The sequence below is a fragment of the Rattus norvegicus genome, chromosome 1, assembly GCF_021556685.1.
Source record: "Rattus norvegicus strain SHRSP/BbbUtx chromosome 1, alternate assembly SHRSP_T2T, whole genome shotgun sequence".
Classification (NCBI taxonomy): Eukaryota; Metazoa; Chordata; class Mammalia; order Rodentia; family Muridae; genus Rattus; species Rattus norvegicus.
The window spans coordinates 242984669-242990668 of record NC_141534.1 but is presented as its reverse complement, the minus strand read 5'-3'; the positions used below and the strand labels follow the sequence as shown (position 1 = coordinate 242990668).

Here is a 6000-nt window from a genome sequence, read left to right as displayed (position 1 = left end):
TGCAATATCTTTTGGGAGGAATGATCCTTTTATGGAAGCGAGACTACCCCACACCCCCAGATGCTGGGGTCACAGATGACTGCTACCGTTCTTAGTGTAAGCTCTGTGTTCACTTTTTAATGAGGTCAGGCTGTGAGTTCATGGAGCTGCAATTTAGGATGGTGATAAAACTTTATGTCTGCAGGGCTTCCAGATCAAGCAGTTAAAAAGAGAAGACGCTGGATTTTATTTGACTTTCAAATAAGTAATAAAACGTTAGTGTAAGTATGAAGCATGTGGTATCTAAGAACGCTGATGGAGGGTAAATACTGGGATGAGGATGACGTATGGGCCTTCAGGGGAGAACGGCAACATTCTGCTTCTGGCACACACACAATGCGCTTTATCTGGTACAACTTGACAATCATTGGCTGAGTGGATGCAGTGTGGACAGCAAATAGGTTGTGTGGGGTGATTCCAAACAAGGCTGGTGCTCAAGTTCAGATCCCAGCTTTCTTTGATTCCATTTTTGCCCACTGTCAAAATAGTGGTTTTCAATGCAGGCTAAATCCCTTCACCTTCTCGAAGGACAGGTAGCAATATCTGGACATGTTTTTGTCTGTATTGCAGTGAGCAGGGCTGTCACCAGCATCTAGTTAGTTGAGGCTATGGATGTTGCTAAAGGACCTGAGATGGACAAGGACAGCTCCTTATGACAGAATGCCATCTGGTCCAAATGTCCACAAAGCTCAGAAGCCCTGGTCTAGACTGGAGTGCACAGGATTTAGACTTGATTCTATCGGATTACTCCAGGACTGTTGTTACCTTGTTATTCAAGGCGCCTAACGAAGCGGGAGACTGTATCCTGCCCTTTACGCTGTATGAGACCTGGCGGAAGAAATCTGATCGCTCCTTCAATCTCTTCTAAGGGAAGCATAGAAAAGGTGCCAGCCCTGACTGCTGCAGCCCTTCCTGACTGCAGCATGTCCTAGATCTGACGTTTGGTTTGGAGCTGTACAGTTCAGGGGATCACGCCACGTAACCCTCTCTTCCTTTAGCACTGGGGTTTCTGGGACTCGCTTATAAGTGCCAGCTGGAGACAGCATGTGCCCCTCATTCTATTTACTTCCAGGACTGCTCTAGTGCTTGACTTAGGACAAGGCTGGTCGCTAAATAAGATATTCATGATAAATTGAACAGCATTCTCTGCTTTTTATTATGCTCACTCTATAAACATTTGTAGACATATTTATATTAAGGATCTAATTAATTTTCATGATAGCCATGAGAATCAAAGAGAGGGGTGGATTATAGCATTCTTATTTTAAGAGGCAAGAATGAAACCTGCCTGGAGTTCCTTACTGATTACTTGAAAAGCCAGGACTTAAGTGGTGGTTTGGTTAGGGACACCATAGTACTGTCCCTAGGAATGAACCTATGAGCCCATGGTAACTGTCAGCAGTAAATGTCTAATTTAAAAATCCCCTTAAAATAAACACGAGAGATTGGGAGAGTTGCTAATTAGAAAGGGATAACAAAGATAATCCTATTGTTTGTATTTATCCTTTTTAGACCTAACTGCAGCACAGAGAAAAACAGAAAATAATAAGGTATGATTCAGCGACTACTTACTAAGGGCTGTCTGGTGCCAACTCTTGTGCTGGGTGTCCCAAAGATCAGGGATACTACATGTCCATTGTATGGCATTGGAGATGCAGGGAAAGGAGTTTTGTGCGCAAGGAGAAACTGGGCTGCATCCTTCATCTACCCAAGGATAGTCAAACAATTCCAGTCTTTGTTGATTAATGGAAACCAGACAATTAGTGAAGCCAGGAGTCTCAGGCAGAGGCACAGAGATGAACTCAATGCAGGTCATTCACAGATCTATTCCTCAGGGCAATAGGAATACTTGGAAACTTAGTCATGGGCAGCTGGGTCCCCACCCACAGCATCCACTTTAAACTCAGGTTGTAGATTGGCCAGGTGAATAGGACAGGCTGAAGCGGCCGTGAAGCCTTGGCCCTGCTGCTCAGGCTGTGTGGCTTTGGGTTCTTCTAACAGAGACACATTGTCCTGGCTACTCACTGAAGCTCCGTTGATCTGAGAACATGGTGTGAGCTTTGACTGATATCTAGTAAGTGGTGCTTGTCATTTACAGGTCGATGGGATAAAACCGCATGTTTTACTTAGATTACTCATCTTTAGAAATGACCACCATGGGAGGAGTCACTTTGGCGAGTGAAGTGTGTGTCTCAGTACTTGTTCTTGGTATTACTTTAGCATGGCAGGCTCAGAGGTGATTCATTTTTATTTAACTGCTCCAACAACATTATCCATGCCAGTCCCGGACTTGAGAAACCTAAACATTTTTAATGAATACGCTTCTTATCATGATTTGTAAGAAATAGCGTTAGGATTCTTTTATTTCTTAAAGACATTACTTCTGCATGTGAATCTATGCCTGCCAGCATGCAGGTGTAACTCTTACATGCCTGGTGTTCTGCAGCCACAGAAGGCATCAGATCCGTGGGAACCAGTTTCAGATGGTTGTCAGTGGTAACGTGGGGTGCTAGGAATTGAACTAGGATCCTCTTCAAGAATAGAAAGTAATCTTAACTGCTGGGCTACTTCTCTAGCCTCCTGTTCTTCACTGTTCTGAGGACTAGAAAAGGAACATTTTATCTTCATTAAAAAAATATCTTTTTGGTTTGAAGACTGACTGACTTAAAGACCATGACTAAACTTAATTTAAAAGTACGTCAACTCTGAAGCATCTCTTATGACTACACCATTCAGATCACTTAAGAGGCTGGGATTTCTCTTTAGATTACCATCCCTCTATTTCTCACAGCTATGTTACATACATTTACGTGTGCTTTTCCCTAAGAATTATTTTTTAAAATTGGAGTGGAATTTGGAGTAAAATAGTGTGTGTGTGTGTGTGCGCGCGCGCACCTGTGTTGGGAGAGGGATTTTAAAGTCTGGATTCCTTGACCTGCCATACAGCAGCGTGCATGCTTTGACCTTTGACCTTGGTTACAACAATTGTAAAGTAGCACTGAAACAGCCAGCGGCTGTCCAGAACTTACTTCACAAGACAGCAAGCCTCCTTTTTACCTCTTAGGTGCAAACTGATGAAAATACCCAGCGGGGTTACTAAAATCCCAGACATTCCCTTGCTGTTGGTTGACACTCCAAATAGAGCTGGTGGTTGTCAGTTGTCACTGAAAATCAGTTATGTGTCAAGCCACCACTCCTTTTCTTATCTCCCTTGAGAAGCGCGATAGCACAGGGTCCTAAGGTGAAAAGGCCAGAGGTGCAGGAGAGGTCAAGATCTTAAGAGATCACATGGGAGCAGACGCATTTTTAATCTGATTTTTCACCGTTTGGGGAAGAGGACGCTAAGTTTTCAGCGTCGTACGTGAAAACCGGTCTCTACAGCTTAGGGAAAGCGGCCATTAGATTCACCTTGGGAGCTTGTTAACCGGATTTCGGGAAGGACCCCACTAGAGGCGTTTCTGATTCCGTAGGTCTAGGTGTGGTCGTGAATGTGCCGTTCTAAAGAATTCTCGGGTAATGAGGTTGCAGGTTCAGAGATTCCAGGACCCCAGGTGACTAAACAAGCTACCATCCAAGCTAACCACCAGCAGGAGAAAAGCATGGAGGAGGGCGACGGCTGTCCAAACAACTTCAGCAACCTTCATCCTCTGTCCCCGGGAATGGGTCAGAACAGGGAAGCGGCAGGAGGAGCGATGAGGGCGCCTTAGGAACGGGAACTCCTTTCCCCAACTTCCGCCCCTGGGGAAAAGCTGAAGCCATCAGCTCCAGGAGAGCGGCTCTCCAATTCTCAGCCTTTAGGTTCTGGCTCTGGAGACAGCCTGTCCTCCCGGTATCGCCGGCGCCGCTGTACCCCCGCTGTAGACTAGCGGATTGCAGGTGAGGGCTGGTCCCCGGGCCTGGTGGGGAGGCGACTGAATAGAGTCTATCCAGATCCCGGACGGTTCTTCGCCTGCGGCCCGGGAAAACTGAAGATGGCTGCCCCGGAGCTCGGCCGACAGTCACGTGTCACGCAGGCACGGCCGTTCCTGGTCCCTACTCCCCGCCCCCGCGCGCCCCCAGACCAGACCCTGCGGGTAGCGCGTCCAGGGAGACCCATACTACGGCGGCACGAGCGGGTCGGTCCAAAAGGCCGGGGCCGCGGAAGACTGCTGTCCCTGCCGCTCGATCACCGTCCCGATATCGGGTTCCACTGCGCGAGCTGGAGGAAATCTGCTGGCGACCCGCACCCGGTGGGGCCATTGGGCATGCGCAGTGCTCCGGCCCTGGTGCGGCGCTCTCCAGGTTTTCGCCTCAGCTCCAAGCAGCGGCGGGAGGTGGGGCCCGGACGAACTAGGGGGCCCCAGTTCTTCCCTAGAACTCCAAGGCCCTCGTGCTGCTTGGCGCAGCGCGATTTAGGAAACCGGCGGACCCGTTTTTTCTTCCCCGGGGAAGATGGTAGTGTAAGGATTAGAGCTTCGGGAAATGTCCCGAAGAGTTTGAGGTCCATCCATTTTACATGATCAATCATGAGGGAGTCACAAGTGTCGCAGTTCTTGGGCTTGGTGGAGAAGAAAATGCCAGTGTAGTTCGCTAACAACTGTCCCCGATGGTAGTTTCTCGAAGACTGAGTTTGCGTACCCTGCTTTCCGGCCCGCTTTAGTCGCACAACTCTCGGGCTGGCTCCTAATTGGGCTTCTGATCCGGGCGGATGAAACCCACCATTTGGGCCCTTCCTCTTCTCGTAGTTGGGGGCATGTGTGTGTGTGGGAAGGGCCAGCATCTCCAATTCCCGTTTCTAGAAACGAAAAGGACGCCCCAGCCCTCATCCCTAACACACCCCACGGCAAGCTGTCCTGCGGGACTCAGCTGGGTCCCCGGCCAAGCGTCCGCGGTCTCCGCCCCCCGGCCGCCGGGAACACCCGGAGGAACGGACCAGCGTCGCGCGGGAAGCCGACCCGGCTCCGCCGCGGACTGGGCATGCTCGGCAGCCCGAGGCTCCAAGTCAGAAGCCTTCTCGCCAGCTCGGCTGCGGCCCGAGCAGCGGCGGCGGGCTGCCGGCTGGACGGGAGCAGGGAGGGCCGGTTCGGGCGGGCTGCTTGTCCCGTGAGCCTGGCACGAGGACGGGAGAGCGGGATCGGATGCGGAGCCCGCACGCCGCCCTGCCCCGGTTTCGTTCCGAGGCGGGGGGCTCGGCGCGTGGAAAGAATTCCGGCGGCTGCCACGACTCGCGTGCAAGTGAGTCGCGGGGCGGGGGTGGAGGGCCGGCCTCCGGATCGCGAGCGGCTGGATCTGACCCGAGTCTCGGGGGCCGGGCCTGACCTCGGTTGACGGCGGGCGGACAGCCCGGGCGAGGGGGCGTGAGCGCTTACCGCGCGGTGTCGCGCGTACCTGGCGGGCGGTCCCCCCGCGGCCGCTGTTGGGGGTGGGCGCGGGGGAGCGCTCTGGCGGCCGCGATCCCGGCTCCGAGGGGGCGGGCCGCCGGCGGGGCTCCCCCGCCAACTTGGGCGGGGAGGAAGGCGGAGGCGTCAGTGGGCACCTTTCCGAGGTGCTGCGTGCGGGCTGGAAGGCTGCCTGGTGTCACATTGGGGCGAGTGGACGGTGGCGGAGCCGGAGAGCCCGGGGCTGAGGACCTTTCAGGCAGAAGCCAGCCAGAGGTCCCGTAGTGCTTAGAAGTGGATCCCCCCAAATCGCAGCCCCACCCCCACAACCCTGGGCGGCAGAGTGACAGTTGGTACCTCCTGGCCTGATCGCAGCGGGCCAAGAGTCAGCGGCTTTGGGATTCCCTTCAGCCCCTCGATGACCCCCAACGGCATAACAGGTGGGACCCCCCTTCCCGAAGCAGCGAGCCCCTTGCTCCCCTGGCGGCGTAACAGTCCCTGGCTTGCGACTGTTCTGAGACCCCGCGTGTCCTCGCCGCGTGGGGGTGTTAAAGGGTAAGGCCTGCAGGGGCATCTGCGTAGCTCTGGACTCGGTTCGTCCAGA

At 52.9% G+C, this 6000-nt stretch overlaps 1 protein-coding gene and 1 long non-coding RNA gene across 31 annotated transcripts in view; one reads left to right on the top strand and one right to left on the bottom strand.

The window, feature by feature from the left end:
* Positions 1 to 202: 202 nt before the first annotated feature.
* On the bottom strand, positions 203 to 4232 carry LOC147997098 (uncharacterized). The gene is made up of 2 exons (XR_015653205.1): positions 3448 to 4232; positions 203 to 2641 (listed from the first exon to the last, which is right to left on the bottom strand). It is a non-coding gene; the product is annotated as an uncharacterized LOC147997098 (long non-coding RNA).
* Positions 3630 to 6000, top strand: part of Sgms1 (sphingomyelin synthase 1) — a 258698-nt gene continuing 256327 nt past the window's right edge. For 13 of the 30 annotated variants that reach the window (XR_015628743.1, XR_015628730.1, XR_015628725.1 and 10 more), the window contains exon 1: positions 4996 to 5253. The gene's annotated coding sequence lies outside the window, so the exon portion shown is untranslated. 30 annotated transcript variants of the gene reach the window in all.